This window comes from Triticum dicoccoides, chromosome 1A (genome assembly GCF_002162155.2).
Source record: "Triticum dicoccoides isolate Atlit2015 ecotype Zavitan chromosome 1A, WEW_v2.0, whole genome shotgun sequence".
Taxonomy (NCBI): domain Eukaryota; kingdom Viridiplantae; phylum Streptophyta; class Magnoliopsida; order Poales; family Poaceae; genus Triticum; species Triticum dicoccoides.
In genome coordinates, this window is record NC_041380.1 from 379,718,411 (window position 1) to 379,738,721 (window position 20,311).

The window sequence follows — 20,311 nt, forward strand, 5'->3', positions numbered from 1 at the left end:
GAAGGGCTAAGATTCGAACTGCAAGATAAATGCTTCAATTATTTTCCTCAGAAATAGAGCGAGATATTTTAGTTATTGAATACCCTTTTACTTACAACTCGGTTGAGGGTTGATCCCCGCGCGGACATTGTGTGGCAAGAGTACCCTCCGAGGCAGGTCCCTCTCGTGGAGATTTCTTCTCCCATTTGGAAACCTTAGTTTCTGGATCCTCAAAGGTAGACCTCTTCCTTCCCCGGGGAGAGAGAATGTCAGATTCTTCCCCTTGGTTATCCTCCCTCACGGAGGCGCTCATTCCCTCGATTGGAATAGGTAGCGATGGAGGCCCTCTTTCGCCCTCTTTATTCCCCCATTCATCTTCCTTCGAGGGCACTAGACAAGGTGCAGGCTCGAGCATCTTTTCCAGCACCGGATTGTCCAAGCCTTCAGGAAGGGGGCCGAACATCGAATCATCTTCGCCTTTGATATCTAGTCCTGGTCAAAGAGCGATTCTTCAGAATGATGTCATGATAAATAAAATGACAGTGTGTTCGGCCATGGGATTACTTACTTGGGGAGCGGGGTGGTTGCAGCTTAGGCCCACGTCCTCGGTAGTGTCCGGACACTCTATTTGGGGTCTGAAGAACAATTTGTACATCTCCTCGTGCGTTATGCCGAGGAAATCCTGAATACTGCGTGATCCTTCCGGGTTGAATTCCCACATGCGGAGGGGCCGGCGTTTGCAAGGCTGGACTCGACGAACTAGCATAACTTGCATTACCATAACCAGACTGAAATCTCCCTCGAAGAGATCTCGGATACGGCTCTGCAGTATTGGCACGTCCTTGGCTGGACCCCAGCTCAGCCCCCTGCTGATCCATGACATCAGTTGTGGTGGAGGGCCCGAGCGAAAGGTGGGGGCAGCTACCCACTTGGCACTTCGGGGAACTGTGACGTAAAACCACTCCCGTTGCCACAATCCGTAAACCTCTAGAAAGGAACCCTTTGGCCATGGAGCGTCAGCAATTTTGCTTATTAGAGCACCTCCGCACACTGCGTACTGCCCCTCGACCATCTTCGGCTTCACATCGAAGGTCTTGAGCCACAGGCCGAAGTAAGGGGTAATGCGGAGGAAGGCCTCACAAACAACAATAAATGACAAGATGTGAAGAAGGGAATCCGGGGCCAGATCATGAAAATCCAGCCCGTAATAGAACATGAGACCCCTAACAAAGGGATCCAGAGCGAGGCCTAGTCCTCGGAGGAAGTGGGAGGCGAACACAACGCTCTCGTTGGGTTCGGGAGTAGGGACGACCTGCCCTCGAGCGGGCAGCCTGTGCGAAATTTCGGCGGTCAAATATCTGGCCTCCCTCAACTTTTTGATGTCCTCCTCCGTGACGGAGGAAGGCATCCACCGGCCTTGAAGGCTGGATCCGGACACGATTGAAGGTCCGAAGCACCTAACCTGGGCTTTGGGTGTTAGAACTCGAGGCGGGGGAAGGATTCGATTGAGCGCGGGAGGGAAAGAAGAAAAAGCCTTGTCCCTTTATAAAGGGGATGAATATCAGGCGTCCTCCTCGTGGTCGTTCTAGACTTACCTAAAATCTAGGAGTCATACCAACAGGCACGGTTGGGTTACCCACATTTGTATGGATGAGAATCCCGTGATAAAGGGAACACGATCTCCGCTTTGACAAGACGTGTCAAGAAACCGCCTCGCATTATGTGTGGGGCTGGTTAAAGAAAACGGTTCAAATAATTACCGGGCCGTGGTGTGATGTCATGCTGCCAAAACGTGTCAGCAGATTGGATTTGTGGAAATATTATTCTCTCTACGATGGTATGTGGAACTTGTTTTGCAGGGTCGGACACTATCCTTGTATTCAAACTCTTCCGTGGTGTATTCGGAGGAGGAACCCGCCTTGTAATGCCGAAGACAACACTGCGCGCCGGACTCATCGTCATTGAAGCCTGGTTCAGGGGCTACTGAGGGAGTCCTGGATTAGGGGGTCTCCGGACAGCCAGACTATATCCTTTGGCCGGACTGTTGGACTATGAAGATACAAGATTGAAGACTTCGTCCCGTGTCCGGATGGGACTCTACTTGGCGTGGAAGGCAAGCTAGGCAATACGGATATGTATATCTCCTCCTTTGTAACCGACCTTGTGTAACCCTAGCCCCCTCCGGTGTCTATATAAACCGGAGGGTTTTAGTCCATAGGACAACATACAATCATACCGTAGGCTAGCTTCTAGGGTTTAGCCTCTCCGATCTGGTGGTAGATCTACTCTTGTACTACTCATATTATCAAGAATAATCAAGCAGGATGTAGGGTTTTACCTCCATCAAGAGGGCCCGAAACTGGGTAAAACATCGTGTCCCCTGCCTCCTGTTACCATCCGCCTTAGACGCACAGTTCGGGACCCCCTACCCGAGATCCGCCGGTTTTGACACCGACACCTACCGTTGCGATTATAGGCGTGTGGACGACTTGGTGCTTGTGGTGGTTGCACGTATTTCTGATTTGCATTAATCTCATCCTCATAATCATCGTACTCCTCGACAATAGCAGCAGGAGCCACAGAAGCACCAATAGCAGTAGTAGCAGCACCAGAATGTTGGCATTGCTCAATAGGAACATGCTTCGCTCGTCCTACTTGATCGGAGCGACATGGAGGTGGTTGTTGTTGTTGTTGTTGTCGTCGTTGTTGTTGTTGTTGTTGTTGTTGTTGTTGTTGTTGCAACGGTGCAGTAAGGGCAACAGGTGGTGGTGGTAGACGCGCGAGCACTTCATTGAACTTGGTCTCCAACTTGGTGTCAATCGTCTTCCGAATGCCATATATCCTCTCCATCGCATATCCAAAGTTGTTCTGCACTTCTTGCACCTATTCACACAACATTTGTTGAAATTTGTCATGTAGTTCCTTCTTTGTCATGTTCTCCCAGTCCAACTCGTTCTCTTGTGATCTTGGCATGGAGAGCAGCAATAGAAACACACAAGAATACGTCCTACAAACAACTAATAGAATTTGATGTGGTGGGAAATCACAAATCCGTCAAGCGACTCATAAATTCTTACATGTTCTTACCAATCAGCAGGCAGTGATCGGCAACCGTTGTAGTCAAAACCCTCAAAGCTTGGATAGAGTGATTACCAGGTGGTGTCAAATGCACAACATAGACATATGTGGAGCCGGGAAGTCTTATAATATGGTAGCAAAAAGGGCCAGGAATAGTCAGTTCAGAGATGCAATGTTGAATAAATGATAAACGACGGTACTGTGCTGATCCTAGGCTAGACTGTACTGCACACACGAGCCTAGAACACTAACAAAATCACGGCATGGGGCGTAATCAACGCAGAAGCACAATCTGAATTTTTTTTGCTTTCTTGTTTTGCGCTCCTCTTTTTTTTGCTCAGTAACATTTTTTCCTGGAAAAGTCTCCAAATGGTTTAAAAACTGCCTAGCCAGAATCTTTCAGACTTAGTTTTTTTAGTTTGGAACTATTTTTTTTTCTACGGATGACATGAATTTGAGGAGTCCAACTTGGTCATGCCACGTACTAGGGCGTGATCTGGAAATCAATAACAGAAAATCGAATACTGGACTCAAAATAGGATTGGTGGCGAAGATGAATCTGGTGCAATCCAGACACACAGACTCATGGAAAATATATGTTAGAGGCGGACTCGGATTGGCATGATGGCGGAGGATATGTGGTGGTGTATATGGGCATGGATTGGCGGTGGATACGCGATGATATGTATATGGTGGCAACTCAGATTGGGGTGATGGCGGTGGATATGTGGTGGTTTTATGGCACGACAACGAATATATATGTGGTGGAGGTATATGGCAACAGAGGGAACAATTGTGCGACGGCGGCGTGACAACCTGTGACCAGAACTCGAAACTCTAAAGGACCAGATGCTAAGACCAGCAACTCGACCCAATGATGCAACCGCAAATTCAACAAAGCAAAACACTGAAAACATTATGCAAAGGCTCAGATTGGTTTGGATATGATGAACTATCCCTATTTTTTGGCCTTTTCGAGGACTATAGGTATGAAAAACAGACACGTCTAAACTTGAAAAACTTGTAAATAAATCTCACTGAGCAACCTAGAGCTCTGATACCACTTGATAGAGACGAAGGTGTCCCAATGTTTCAGTAAGAGTTAGCTATCATTTTTTGTGGAAGTTGACTTTAACAATCTGACTATGAACGTGCCAAGACATCGCGCCTTAGCAATCGCTAAACCAACTCCGAGAGGCTATTGACCATGTCAGAGCTCGATCAACCTAACCAGGAGCGTCTATTTTCCGCACGCAAATGAAGAACAAGCAAGAAAATGTGAATGCAATCAGGATAATATGAATTTAGGAGGAAAGCTTTACTGATCAAGTGGGGTTCTGTGACGTCTTGGTCTGGTTGTTGAACAAAAATGAAGGGCGCGGGTTGCGGCTATGGTGAACTTTAATCTAAACAAAATTCAATTCTAAAACGACGCTCTAAGGGTTGTATTTATAGGGGGATAGAGGGAAATTCCATCCACCCGTGGTAAGGTGGGACTAAATTCTGTCCTAAAACATTTTTTTATTAATATGTACTCTAAAAATAGCCTATTAAGTGTAGTTCGAAATTACATGGGCCTGGCTCAAAAATAAGGTGGCACAACACCTATGTTAAGCTATGGACGAAATTTATGAAAGGTCGTCTTGTATATTTTGTCCATGTCCTTTGTATGTCATCATGGTGGCTCCGAAGTGCGGAAAACTCCACTAGAAACTATGTTCTTGTTCTCCTTGTGTGCGCCATCTTCTCCATGCTTGATCATGCTCCAATGTTCATCCTTCTTGTCCATGTTGGCTTCTTCATTTATAAGCAAAAAAATGTATCTAATTTAGGTAGCATCATATTCTCATGAACATTAGAAACATTACCAAGAAACGAAAGTACCTGGTAATTTAATTGGCGTGCGTGAGCTCTAGTAATTGGTCAAGTATGTGTAGCGGCAGGGGTTTTGGGTGTAACTGTATTGGTGATGTCCTTATCATCTAGATAGCAAAATTCTCTAAAAGTTTCCATGTGACCAATACAATTTTTTTATATATGTACAAATGAGGGGTGTACCCATGTGGTTTGTGTCTAAGTTGCCATCCATGGAACCTTAAACTTGACATGCATCAAACCCTAAAATTGCCATGCATGAAAGCTTAAAACTTGCCATGAGACCCTTTTTAAACGCATGTAACAAAATTTTTGATGGTATACAATAAATTTGTCATGTATGTGAAAAAGAAGAATTTGTCATGGTATATACAAAACATTTGTCGTGGTGTAATGATATAATGCTTCCATGAATTCAACAAAAGCCAGATTTTCCCCTCCCTCCCCCTCCCCTTAATTCAGTAACTCGTAAAAATTTGCCATGTGCTTGCCATAAAAATGTTTAAAAAATTATGTGTTATGTTGCCTTCCCCACTTTTTATGCCATTACCAACCCCCATACCCCTGTAAAATTTCCCAAGCTGAAAACTCAAATAGATGCATGAGCAAAAACAAAAAATGCAATCATCTCAGAGAACAACTATTTTGTTGAAGAACGTCTCTAAAAGATGGATAAATTTGATATGTCCTGATGTAGAAGACATTTGTGGCGGACCAGCAGACTTCATTGCATGAAATGCCATTGGGAGTGTGCAAGACTTACACCATCACCTGCTACCGCGTGTGAGCCACCCCTGTCATGGTCACCAGTGAGGAGGAGGAGGAGAGTGGAAGTTAGAAATAAGGAATGGAGCTGAGGCGTGTGTGGCTGAGAGGATGAGGTCAAAGGGAGGAGGATGTTCGCATGATGAATCACACCGAGCGAATGATTGCTTTCCTCTAATGTGGAGAGTCGGACTGCTTCAAGATTCATGAAAACGATTGACGGGTTGATGGAGTGTTTCATTAGGACCACCCCTAGCGAAAGTCATCTAGTTAACATTTCTCTTCTTTTTTCTCTCCTGTCCGGTCTGTCAACTCAGATGTTTATCGAAAAAGGCTTTCTCCCCACTTTATATATAAAGCAAAGATCAACAACACCCTGGTACAGACGCACTCCACCACAACACACACACACACAAACGCAAGTGGCAATGCAAGATTTACCCTGTCTCGGCGGTGCGTAGAAGTGCTAGGAACCGGATGACCAAAAAAATTCATGATGAGTTATGAGAGGAATTTTTTGGAATAGCAGAGGTCTGAGGGACTTGGCTAAAAGAAGATTTCTAGCAGAGGCTTCTATCGAATATAGGTTGGACTTTATTGCCCTTTCTGAAATAGGAAGAGGCAACTTTTTCCCTCAATTCCTAAATACGTTGTCGGGAGGTGCCGATTATGACTGGCACTGTCTTCCCCCGAGAGGAAGATCAGGTGGGATCTTACTTGGGGTTAAATGCGAGAAGTTGGAAGTCCGAAGTGTGGTCATGGGAGATTTTGCTGTCAAGTTTCGGGTTAGGTCGAAGGTCGACGGGTTTAATTGGGCCCTGGTGGCGGTGTATGGGGCCGCACAGCCAGAACTCAAACCAGATTTCTTGGCGGATTTAGTCCGTATTTGCGGGTCTGAGCAGATTCCAATCTTAGTGGGGTGATTTCAATATCATTAGAAGGAGAGACGAAAAGAACAATGATAATTTTGATGGTAGATGGTTGTTCATGTTTAACACCATTATTGAAAACTTAGATCTGAGAGAGATAGAGCTTTCGGGAAGAAAATTCACATGGGCTAATACTCTGCCAACCCCCACTTTTGAGAAGCTAGACCGTGTCCTCGTGAGCATTGACTGGGAACAGAAGTTTCCTCTGGTTACCGTCCAGGCATTATCGCGCGGAATCTCGGACCACACCCCCTTACTAGTTGACTCTGGTGAGGCAACGCACGTGGGGAATAAGAGTACCTTCTCTTTCGAATTAGCGTGGTTTGAGAGAGAATGATTTTTTGATCTTATAGCCAGGGAGTGGGCTAAAGATTCAAGAGGAAGGACTCCAATTGAGAGATGGCAGAATAAGATACGACACTTGTGAAGTTTCTTGCGTGGGTGGGCTAAGAATCTCAGTGGGATTTATAAGGTTGAAAAGGAAAGGCTCCTTTCTCTTATTCAGGCCTTAGATGTCAAAGCCGAGTCCATGATCCTAGATTCAATGGAACTTCATGTTAAATTAGATGCGGAGATGAGATTGAAAGAGCTCCTGCGAGAAGAGGAATTGAAGTGGGCATTGCGGGCGAAGGTTTGCAAGGTGATCCAGGGGGAAGCCAATACTCAATTCTTTCATATGACCGCCAACGGCAAGCATAGAAAGAAAAGGATCTTTCATCTTGACTAAGACGAAGGGACGATTGTAGGACAGGAGAATCTTAAATTATACATCACTAATTATTATAAGCAGCTTTTTGGGCCTCCGGAGGATAATTTCGTATCTCTGGATGAGTCGCGGATTGAAGATGTCCCTCAGCTTGCTTCAGATGAGAACGATATTTTAACTGCTCCGTTCTCAGAGAAAGAGGTGTTTGAAGCTATTTCTCAGATGAATAATAATAATGCTCCGGGGCCGGATGGATTTCTAGCAGAGTTTTATAAGAGGTGCTGGCATATCATTAAAGGGGATTTGCTTCCGATGTTCCAGGATTTATTCACTGGAGAGCTTCAGTTGTTTCATCTAAATTTTGGAACCATTACCTTGCTTCCTAAGAAAACAGAGGCGGTGCGAATTGAGCAGTTCAGGCCTATCTGTCTTCTGGATGTAAGTTTCAAAATTTTCACCAAGGTTGGGACAAATAGACTCACGCAGATTGCACATTCTGTGGTGCAGCCGTCCAAATTGCTTTCATGCCAGACCGAAACATCCTTGAAGGGGTGGTGGTCCTGCATGAAACGCTCCATGAAATCCATACGAAAAAAACTAGATGAGGTTGTTTTCAAAGTGGATTTCAAGAAAGCGTACGACAAAGTCAAATGACCATTCCTCCAACAAGTGTTGAGGATGAAAGGTTTTGATCCAGCCTGGAGAAAACAGGTGGAATCTTTCATGCAAAAAGGAAGTGTTGGAATTAGAGTGAATGATGATATAGGTCGCTATTTCCAAACGCATAAGGGCTTGAGACAAGGAGATCCAATGTCACCTATTCTGTTCAACATTGTAGTCGACATGTTGACGATTCTAATAGGGAGGGCTAAGGATGATGGCCAAGTAGGTAGTTTGATACCTCATCTAGTTGATGGAGGTGTATCTGTCCTACAGTACGCAGATGATACAATCATCTTTATGGAGCATGACTTGGTAAAAGCGAGAGACATGAAGCTGGTGTTATGCTTATTTGAACAATTGACCGGACTAAAAATCAATTTCCACAAGAGCGAATTATTCTATTTTGGAAGAGCCAATGAGGAACAAGAGGCGTATAAGCAATTGTTTGGTTGTGAATTGGAGGCTTTACCTTTCACGTATTTAGGTATACCCATTCATCATCGTAAGCTAACAAATAAAGAATGGAAGTGCATTGAGGATCGATTTGAGAAGAAATTGGGATGCTGGAAGGGAAAACTGATGTTGTATGGAGGCTGTTTAATTCTTATTAATTCAGTGCTCACAAGTATGCCCATGTTCCTATTGTCTTTTTTCGAGGTACCAGTCGAAGTTCGGAAAAGACTTGATTTCTATCGATCCCGTTTTTTCTGTTAAAGTGATGACCTGAAGAGGAAGTATAGACTATCTAAGTGGGACATTATTTGTCGACCTAAGGACCAAGGGGGTCTAGGTATCGAAAATCTAGAGGTGAAGAACAAATGTCTCATTAGCAAATGGTTGTATAAGCTTTCTCGAGAGACTGAGGCCACATGGGCACAGATTCTGCATAATAAGTACCTCCAATCCAAAACTTTATCCCAGGTCAGGCTGGACGTACCGAGCGGGCTTTTTGGCCCGCTCGTGGCCCGCTCGGTCTTGGCCCGCTCGGTCCTGGCTCGCTCTGGAAATTGGACGGTCCGGTCTGCCAAATTGGGCCCGAAAAAATGTCGGTTCGGTCCGGTCTTTAACCGGGCCGACCGAGCGGACCGAGAAAACACAGCGACAGCTGCCGACGTTCCTCGTCGTTGCGGCCACCGGCAGCTCTCGGGTGAACCACCGTGTCTCCAAGCTTGCCCTTCCCTTCCATTCTCACCTCCCCGTGTCGTACTAGCATCTCGTCGCCGCTCGCCGTCGCTGTCGTGTGTGCACCGCAGCCGCTCTCGAGTTCTCGACCATGGCATCGACCCCAACCGTTGCACCAATTCCTGCCATGGCAGCGCTTTTCGCCATGGAGACAAGTGCCATGACATCCACTTCAGCATAGCAAGCACACACGTAGGCCACCAATCGGATCGTGGGAGAACGCTCTGCCGTGATTTTTGGATCGTGGGAGAAATGCTCGGCCGTGATTTTTGGATCGTGGGAGTAATGCTCTACCGTGAGTTTCACGTCCATCAGATTAGGCAAGTACAGTATTATTTTGGAAGGCTATAGATTTAGCGGCGGTTTCCTATAATCACGCGTCATCGATCTCAGACTGTCGTTCCTTTTATTGAGCCGAACAGAAAACAGAAAGTACGAAAGAAAATGGGTTTCATCCAAAAATCATGGCGTCATTTGACGACCTTCTCCATGTTAGATTTGATCCGCTAATCAGGGCAAGGCCCGTACAGAGAAAATCACGGCCTCATGCACGCGCAACATTACTTGCATGCAACCGAAAAACTGCTAAGAAATACATCGTGTGCTGGTTCATGGCTACATCAAAAATCAATCAAACAACAGCCGCGCCGCCCAGCGCACTTCCACTGCACGTCGCCCACCTCGCCGCAGTACCCTTGCACGCCGCCCACCTCGCCGCAGTACCCATGGACGTCGTCGCCGGTGGTTGTTGGCCGGTCCGCTCGGTCCGGCCCGGGCTTCGCCGCCGCCGGTCTGGTCCCCAAAAACAGGACCGCCAGGTTGGTCGGTCCGGTCCGGTCCGGTCCGGACCGCCGGCGGCCGGTCCAAACGCTGGCTCGGTCAGGGACCGGACCGGCCCGGACCGTGTCCACCCTGAATCCCAGGTGATAGTGAGGCCGATGGATTCGCCTTTCTGGAAAGGACTGATGAGATTTAAATCGGTTTTTCTTAATTGGACCAAGTTTGTCGTCGGTAACGGTACTTCTACGAGATTCTAGGAGGATACTTGGCTAGGGGACACGCCCCTCGCGCTTCAGTATCCTTCTCTCTATAGTATTTTTCAACGGAGAGATGCAACCATTGAGTCAGTATGTCAGTCCACGCCTCTAAATATCAGCTTCAGGAGAGCGTTAGCCGGTAACCGTTGGGAAGCTTGGCTCCATCTTGTGAGAAGATTGATGAATGTTCAACTCTCTCAACGTCCGGATTAGTTGTGTTGGAAGCTTACTAGGAATGGAAAATTTACGGTTAAATCCATGTACTTGGATGTCATTAATTCAAGTTATATTCCTACCTCGAAACATGTTTGGCATGTCAAAGTTCCCTTGAGAGTTAAAGTGTTTATGTGGTTTGTATACAAGCAAGTCATTTTAACTAAGGATAACTTGATTAAACGCAACTAGAGTGGATCCTCTCGATGTAGTTTTTGTGACACGGATGAAACAGTCAAACACCTCTTTCTCGATTGTCCTTTGGCAAAGGTTATTTGGCAATCAGTTAACATAGCCTTCAATATTACTCCCCCGAATAATATTAGCACGTTATTTTGGACGTGGTTGGATGGGATTGAGTCCCAAACAGCAAGACACATTCGTGTAGGAGTATGTGCTTTATTATGGGCTATCTGGAATTGCAGAAATGATTTGGTCTTTAACAGAACAACAAATACTCACTTTTTGCAGGCTATCTTTCGAGCCACTGCGTTGATCTGTATGTGGTCGTTACTCACTCTGACGGAGGCCAGGGAGTGTTTGGTTACTGGATCTATCCGCTGGGAGATGGTAGCACGGGATATTTTCAGCTGTTTTGGATGACGGACATGTAATAGGATAGGCAATTAGTGTTCCTATCTCTCTTTTGCCAGCCGGTTGTGGCTTTTATTTTTGTTCCTTAGCTCTTTATGAGCAGCTTTTTGTTTGGGACTTTAAGACTTTTGTTGAACCTTTTTGCTTACTAATAAAGGTGGTTGTATGCATCTTTCTGATGCAGAGGCCGGGGATGTCCCCTTTTCTAAAAAAACACACACCCAAGGCGAAATACAAAGGCACTGGACGCAGCAGCACGACCCCTACACTACAAGAGCAACCTAGGGCTCCACTAGTGAACACGCCACCATGAAGAGATGAAGCCACAGACGACGAACCGTGGGCTTCAAGACAGTGCCTTCAGGAAGGTTACGACACCGAAGTGCCGCCGTCGCCTGATCCGAGGATCAAAGTTTACCCAGGAGCCACACGACAGGCAATGAGAGCCGCGACGACACCTTCAAGAAGGGAACGATCTACGCCGCCGCCGGTCCGTCCGAAGATACAGCGGGTTTTCACCCTGGCCAATACTCACCGCCAACGAACGCCGCACCCCGACAACCATGCCGCCCACACGGCCATGGCCACCGGGCAACACCAAGCGACAGGCTCTGCCCATGAGCACCGCGCAACCACCACCAGGGTCGCCGCCCCGGCATCCGAGACCGGATACCACCTCACCCAACACTCGTTCCTACCCCAACTGAAGAGACAATCGGATCCTGGGGCAAGCCTCCATCGATTCGTCCTGCAGCACCGGGTGCGAGGCAAGCGTGGTCCTGCTGCCGGGCGTGAGACGAGCGCAATCCTTTTGTTGGGCGTGAGACGAGCTCAGTCCTGCTGCCAGGCGCGAGACGAGCTTGGTCCTGCTGCCCGAGCGTGAGACTAGCGATGGGCCGCAGTAGGGAAAGGGTCATCCTTCAATGGAAATAGCACCCGGACAACGCCACCAGGGAGGCCGGATCCAGCGCCCATCCAGCCAGATCGGGGCGAAAGTCAAGCGGGGAGGAGTCAGAGACGACGGAGGGAGGGAGCCGCTGCCCGCGCCCGCCACCACCAGTCGAGGCCCGCCGCCGTGCGCACGCCGAAGCCCAGCCGTGCCACCACTCGCTGAGGCCCGCAACCACGCGCCCGACCGCGCACTCCGGGACACCGCCGCCCGCAGACATAGGGGAGTCGCGAGAAGACCTCCCGCCGCCGCCGTCTGCCGCAGGCTTCGCCCAGCGGCGGCGCAGGAGGAGAGGGAGGAGGCGGCGCCGCTAGGGTTGGGAGCCCCCGAGTCGTCCTGGGCAGGGGCGACACGAGGGAGGGACTAGAAGGAACCGTTTAACCCAGATGTTTAGATGGGGTTTGAGGGGTCTACTTGTAGATGCTCTTAGGTTACTCGAGGTTTCCCACTTTTAAATGGGACTTCTGTTCTTGTACGAATTAATAAAGAGTCTAGGCGCTAGACTTTGGGTTTTTGTTTGTGTCCTGCTGCTGATGTTTACGAGTAGAACATAGAACATGTTGTAAATGCAGATGTGCTGAAAACGACCTAGGAATAGTAGTTGTGGAGTTCCTGATTGACGTAGGACCTTCCAACGACAGTGCTAGAATATCTCTTTGCAGGTTATTATTTAAGAGCTCAAAAAGAGAGGAGTAAAGCTGCAAGGAAGTCAATGGAAGAGATACATTATGAGGTACTCCCTTCGTAAAGAAATATAAGAGTGTTTAGATCAGTTTACAGAGAGAGTACCTGCATCGAGTGGATCATGGATGGGACATAGAAGCACGCCACCCTTCTAGAATCCACTAATTTTTTTTTCAGAAAACAGTAGGAATGTGTAATCATGTGTCGCAGAATTCTCTCAATTATACGATGGCACAATGTCAGTTGTGCCCGTGGCCGGCTAACTCTGATGCGACCGAATCATTGGACGGGAACGGCGCCAACTTCGCCGCGGCCGCACGTAGAGTTGGATGATTGAACGAACAAGTACATGGAATGTCAACTTAACAATTAATTATAGCGGCCGGATCATGAGTAGCCGAAGAACAGAATTCAGTTTTAAATATTATGGCCTGACTGATCTATATATACTCGTAATCAGCGCGCCAGGAGAAAGAAACCGTGAGCACCAATAATTTTGAACGTGCCATCGGTTAGTAGCATACCAAAAATCCATGCAACGCTGCTTCCCTTCCCGGAGCACCCGGCGGCAGGCGCCTCATCACGGCGGCGGCGTGACCGTCGTGTCCTGCGGCGAGGGCGAGGGCGGCGTCAAGATCGTCGTGAGCAGGGACGAGCTGGAGCGCATCGCCGCGGGCGTCAGCCGGAGGCAGTGCCGGCACCGGCACGTCGTGGTGCCGTCGGCGCCCGGGCCTCCGGTGGAGGAGGAGCAGTCGGCGCGTGAGGGGGAGCGTGATCGGCTACTGCGGCGATGGCCGGAGTCGGAGGGTGGCGCCGCCGTGCGGCGCGGCGATTGGCGGCCTGAGCTGGGCGGCATACCGGAGGAAGGGTAGACCGCATGAGAAGGATCGGTTGTTTCCGCGAAGCGCTGCTGGCCTGCGCTCCTGATCGATGCGCGTTCGTCTTATGTTTGGTGCGTTGTGTGGCTTAATCATCTTGAGAACAAGATGCTGAGGTTTCTGCCGAACTTTACTTTCAAGTTTGTGTTCTCGTAATATTCTTTCATCAGAAGCAAAAAATAAAAGGAGCGGAAAAAATCAATGACTATGTACCCGGGCTCACATTACAGATTTCGCGCAAACAACAGTTGTTATGTTAGTAGGGATGCAAGTAAACCCGCTTCATGTGCAAATTGTGGTTGATCAAGTCATCTGGTTGTTTGATGCTTACAATATATGTTATGGGGATTTCGTGACAATACACATGGTTTGAGGATTTTTGTGAAGCAAGGCACACGTGAATGATTTAGGTACGGGATTTCACATGAGGAGTTTTACCCAGTTTTATGCTCTTAGCTTTTAGAAGCAACACTCCATTCTTGTTAGGTGCTTTTATCATGCCTCGTTGCCTCGTATAAATAGTTTTGAGTATAATGGTGTCTTTGGCCTCGTATATTTTGTCTAAAGACATCTCCAACGGGTCACACCAAAAACGCTTCTAAAAGTTATGACCGAATGTCTCGGACACTTTTTGTAATTCAATGGGTCAATCAAACATTCATGGACATGGACAAATGTTCTCGATCTCACAAATCCGTTGCAAATGTAGAAGTGGTTTGGGGGAGTATGCACACCTACGGACAAGCATTAATTAAATACCACAATAAACCCATTGTTTCCTCTTCCTCCCTTCTCTCTCCTCTTCTCATTGGACAAGGTGTGGATATTTGATGCATCAGATGGGATGGCCGGCTCCACTGTCGCTGTCCACGGATACGCTCGGACATTTTCGTGGACGTTTAGGGTGTCGATTTGCTGGACGGTGTTAAAGATGTCCTAATACTTATCTAGATTCTCACCTAACCTCGCCTTATATAGGGGTGACGCGAATGAGAGGACAATGGCTGAGTCAACGATCATTGCCACCGGAAAATTCACTGTATGTCATTAAACTTGAGCCGGTTGACAGATTGGCACCACTACTTCAAAATACCCTAACTATGGTCTATGTACTTGGGTACAGGGTTCACTTTGGTCCATTTGTATGATTTTGTGTACGTATTTGCTGACTTGGCCTAGTCAGCGCCCGCCATCTCGCTTTGACCGCCACCTGGTCGATCCTAGAATGAATACTAGTCGATCTGGGTTTTTTTTTTGCAAAAACGTCGTGACTATTAAACCAGCCCCTAAACACGGTCTCCACGCTTGCCGTCGCGGGGGGCTCCGCCGTCTGCGGCGTCGCTGCCGACAACGGCACCATCTACTGCGTCGCGGCCGGCCCCGGCTCGTCGCCCTACAACGCCACGCGCGCCACCCATCCATCCGGAACACGCTCTCCTTCTCCTGGAATTTGCGCGCCATTGGCCCTGACGCCTCGCCGCCGCTCTGTACTGTACTGTACAGAGAGAGAGAGAGAGAGAGAGAGAGAGGTTGAGTGGATGGGGATACAGAGGTCGCTCGTCTCCAGCCAGCCGGCGCTGCAATGCCCGAGGCCATCGTCTCTGAGCAGCAGCAGCAGCAGCAGCAGGACTGCTTCTGCTTCTTCCTCCCCATGGGCAGGGGCAGGGGTAGGAACCACCAAGCCCAACACCATCATCATCCCCGTCCTCGCCAAGGATTTCACAAGGTGGCCGCGCACCGGCACAGCAATTTCCCCTCTCTACGCGCAGCCTCAGGATGCCTCTCTTTCCAAGGAGGAGGAGGAGGACAATGCTCTGTTGCTGTAAGATTCACTCATTCATTCCCCATCCCAGCTGTCCCTTCCCACATCGACTCAGCTGCTCTCTTTTGCCTTCAGTGTAGTACTACTAGCTAATAAGTGTTCATTCACTCTCTTCAGTTTCCCAATTCTAATTCAGTTATTCTTATGGGACTTTTAAGATACACACTTTCTTTCTAATAAGATACTACTGGTGTAGTAGATGCTTACCTACCTTGGACCCAAATCTATGTTGTAATCATATGTTTCTGCCTTTCTAACATAACAACAATCCAACAAATATGCAGCAGCAGCGGCGACGGCCTTTATCCTGGCACTGTCTGTCAGATTTCGGGTTCCGGCAGACCCTTGAGGTTCAAACACTGGGGTGCGCGCGGAGATTTCGCCTTCTACCTACCTGCACCCCTCCACCTCGCTAAGATCTAAGCTATGGAAAGAATAACACAAGAGACACAGGGTTTATACTGGTTCGGGCCACCGTTGTGGTGTAATACCCTACTCCAGTGTGTGGTGTGGTGGATTGCCTCTTGGGCTAATGATGATGAGCAATACAAGGAAGAACAGCCTCGCGAGGGTCTGTTCTTGGCTTGGGGGATGAACTGCTAGGAGGAGTTCAGTCACCCTTCTCTCTCTCTCTTCTCGATTGCGATCCGATCTTCCTCTTTTTCTCTTCTACCCTGGGGGTGGCTAGTCCTATTTATAGGCAAAGGCCCTGGGCCTCTTCCCAAATATTGAGCGGGAAGGGCGCCAACAATTGGTCATTTTAAAGGGGAACATCTGGTACACTTATCCTGATTAAAGTTGGTCCTCGCCTGCCCAAGGCTCTGGTGGTGACGCTGGCATGGGCTCCACAATGACTTCCTTCCTGCCGTTAGACTGGTCTTGGTCTCGTTGCACCGAAACGGGTGCCTTTGCTTGATGCTCTCGCCTGCGCTTGCTCCCTTTGCACTAAAGAGGAAAGAAGGACACTGCGCGGGCTGGCGCCCGCCTGGCACCCTTGGTCGTCATGGCCTGCGTCACGGGCACCTCGTGAGGTACCCCGCCTTGATCTTTCCGCCTCCTCGCGAGCCAGCCTGATGAGGCCGTGTCTGAGAAATCTCCGTGTCGTCCGTCCCGCGAGGCTTGGCCCCTCGCGAGGGTCTTGGGTTTGTGTTGATGAAGATGGACCGTGCTGGCCCCCTTTAAGCCACGCCACAGGCCGCAGGCAGGCAAGTCTGGGAATCCCCGTTCCCAGAACACTGACACTGTCGGCATCGAGCTCATTCTTCTAGCCCTGCCTGCAGTCTTAGGTCAGGCCATCGACCCCATGGCGCAACTCATGGAGACCGCGTACATCGGCAAATTAGGTTGGTAATTATTTAGTGAGTAACAACTTTTCTCGTTGAAGAGTAGGTCTTGTGTTCTGAGCAAAAACATTGTAACCAGACCGCCGATCATCAATGCCACTCATCAACTCATGTTCCTTGTATGCCAATTAGTGTTTCTAACATTACGTTTGTGTTGTATGCCGTTGTGAGCCCCATACAATATAGTGCCTTTAACTCAATTGCTTCAACTTGTTTATTTGCTGTGCTGGCATAGCAGATTATTAACACATGTATGGTTGCTTCAACAGCAGATTCCTTTACCAATGGGATTTACAGTTGCGCATCACAATACCATAATGTCAATTTGTCAGTAAAGTGCTAAAACATTTAATTATCTATATATCACCATAAGGCTCGCTCTTCTATTTCAGTGAAATACTATGACACTCAGACAGATTGGTATTACCTCATATGGGACGGACGCCTTAGGAATGTTACTGCCTACACTCTGAACTGAAGGTGTCTTGTAGACATCCCTGCTGCATGAAAGCAAGTTGTTAGTTATATGCTCGACTCGTCCACCTGCAGGCGGCCATGACCCTCCAGGAACACCCCGTCCGCCGGCACCGAGTGGCCGATCTTGAGTATCACCACGTCGCCGACCAAGATATCGAATCTGGAGACCTCCTGCCTCCGGGCGGCGCGGACGACGGTGACGGCGATATTGTCGGACTCAGCTAGCTAGCTCGTCGAAGCGCTTGGCCTGGCCGTGGTTGCTGACGGCGGACACGGCGGCGACGAGGAACACCACGAGGAAGATGCCAACGCTGTCGTACCAGCCGTGCTCCTCGATGGTGAAGCCGACGAGCACGATGAAAAGGTCGTCCTTGAGCGCGTCCCAGAGGTAGCTGAAGAAGCTCTTGGGCATGGGCTTCGGGTACGTGTTCGCGCCGAACGACTTCCTGCGGCGCCCCAAGTCGTCGCTGTCACCGCGGATGCCGTGCTCGGCGTCGGAGGCCAGCGCGGCGGCGATGCCAGCGCCGCCTCCCAGGCCCCCCCGCGGCGAGGGACGACACAAAGACGTTGGCAAAGGCTGCCTGCACGGCGCTACTCAGCGGCCCCCAGCATCGGACAACCGAGCCGGTCTCCAGCACGCAGGTGAAGCCGTCGCCGGGGACAAGGGACCCGAACGCGCCAGGGACCACCTCCGGGAACTGCCCAGACCCCCTCCTCCACCATCGGATCCCGCGCGCCTGCCCGTCGCACGCCGCGACGTGGTCGGCCCCGACGGTGAGGTCCGAGAGCGGCGCCGGTCCCCTGTACACCCGCCTGAGCTGCCCCGGGGCCTCCGGCGGCCAGCAGAAGAGCGCAGTGACGACACCGCCTCGGACCGCGCCAACGCCGCAAAGGAACCCCGCGCCGCCCGAGACCTGCGAGAAGACGAGCTGCGGCGCGACGGAGGAGGCGGAGGCGTTGTAGACCGACGAGCCGGAGCCGGCCGCGACGCAGTAGATGGTGCCGTTGTCGGCGGCGACGCCGCAGACGGCGGAGCCCCCCGCGACGGCGAGCGTGGAGGCCGTGACCTCCGCGGGCACAAGCGTGGAGGCCGTGTTTAGGGGCTGGTTTAATGGTCACGACGTTTTTACAAAACTCCCCCTGGATCGACTAGTATTCACCCTAGGATGGCGGTCAAAGCGAGGTGGCAGGCGCTGACTAGGCCAAGTCAGCAAATACGTACACAAAATCGTACAAATGTACTAAAGTGAACCCTGTGCGCAAGTACATGGACCGTAGTTAGGGTATTTCGAAGTAATGGTACCAATCTGTCAACCGGTTCAAGTTTAGTGACGTACAGTAAATTTTTCTCTTTAATAAATTGCAATGAAGTTAACTTGATCGATTGTTTGTAATGCGACCTTTAATGACACATGGAAGGTCTAGTCGTGTGGACATGTAGGATCAGTCGTGTAAGCTTCTAGATGTGGATCAACTAGATGGGCTTCTGGGACCGCCCCATCAAAGTGGATGCACCCAAATGGACTTAGTTAGGGCTTTTACAGTGTTGCTGGTCCGACTCCTTGTGTATGGGCCTACTCTGAGGGAATCTTGCTGTCATTAGGCCCCGGGTCTGGTCCCGTCATCAACATCAACTCTTGGCTTGAGGAAGTTTTGTTTCACGAATTGGTTGTGCGTACTACTAAGTCACCTACCGGAGGCCTTGATGGACTCGCAAAAAATATGTGAAAATGTTATATGGCAAAGTCTCTGTGATACCCAAAATTTTCTGCCAGAGTCTGGCTAGAGGACCGCTGAAGGGTGTATCAAGAATTTTGAGTGAAACACGAAGAACGCTTGGACTTATCCAAGTCGACCTTGCCATCTATTTGTCCTGAAGAGGAACGCTTTTGACTTCCAGTTTCGAAGCCGAGTATGCAAACTTAAGCATTTGGCTCCGGCATGGAAGCCAACTTGTGCCGCTGGGGATATCGAATCCGGCCTTAGCTCAAGCGTTGTCGAGTGGTGTGAAACTCAAGGGAGTCAACGGACAACGCCCATTCCACAGAGACAGACTGTGTTTGAGTGTGTGTAATCGGTGCATCGGTTGTCATCTTTAAATTATGTTATGATCCAAACCTGACTCCCTGATGGATCTACCGACTGCGAGAAGCATCGTCTGGTCTAGTCAAAATTAGTCAAAGTGACAGTTGGACTACGCGAGACACGATCACGATCATGTGGAATGTTGACTATAGTGTCACATCGACTGTGCGCATTCAATGCAGACGGTTGATGAGTGAATATTCCAGTCATTCTTACCCGAGTTTAAACCTGGCGTTCTCAGATATTTTAAGATTATCACTTCAATTTGCCCACTAATTACTAACAATTGTAAATCTCGTCGTTTATTTTGTTCCTTGCACAAATGAAAATTATTAGGTAAAAAATCAAGCCATATATGCGATATGCTCGACGTGAAGATTATTCCATACAATTGGGTGCTCACGGGAGGTCCCAGGAAATAAGACAGTGTACGGTACGACCAAAATTAGTCATACCACCAGTCGTACCAGGCGCCATCGCATCCATGATGTCATCTCTGACATCTTCTGTGAAGGGACCCGAGCCTAATTCGCAACAGAGGCGCCCTGAAACCTTATTCTCGACTGTTTGCACTATATAAAGGAGAAGGAGACTCACCGGTAAAATGAGGAGAGTAACAATTCCCATGTAGTTTTCACCATCACCAATACCATCTAAATCCAGTCACCGTCAACATCCCATCTCCATAGCCATTTCCACCAACATAGCCTCCACTTCATCAGTTTAATTATTTGCAAAAAAAATTCCATCACAATTAGCGGCTTTGTAAGACTTTTAATCATTCGTCTTTTAGTAACTATTTATACAATGTCTATTGCTTGTGATTCAATAACTATGTGTGAGTAATCCCCTCAGGCTAAGGGCTGAGGCATATCCTCACAACCTCATGTACGCACACGAAGGGATCGTCCATTATTTAAGATAACTTTATTATACATTGTTGTGCAACTATTTTTTGTCTCTTGTCTCTACCTCGATCAAGACTCACCGGTACCCGAGACTCCGGAGACTGGGACAAGGAGAGGTTAAGGGCAGAGGGGAGAGGATAACTA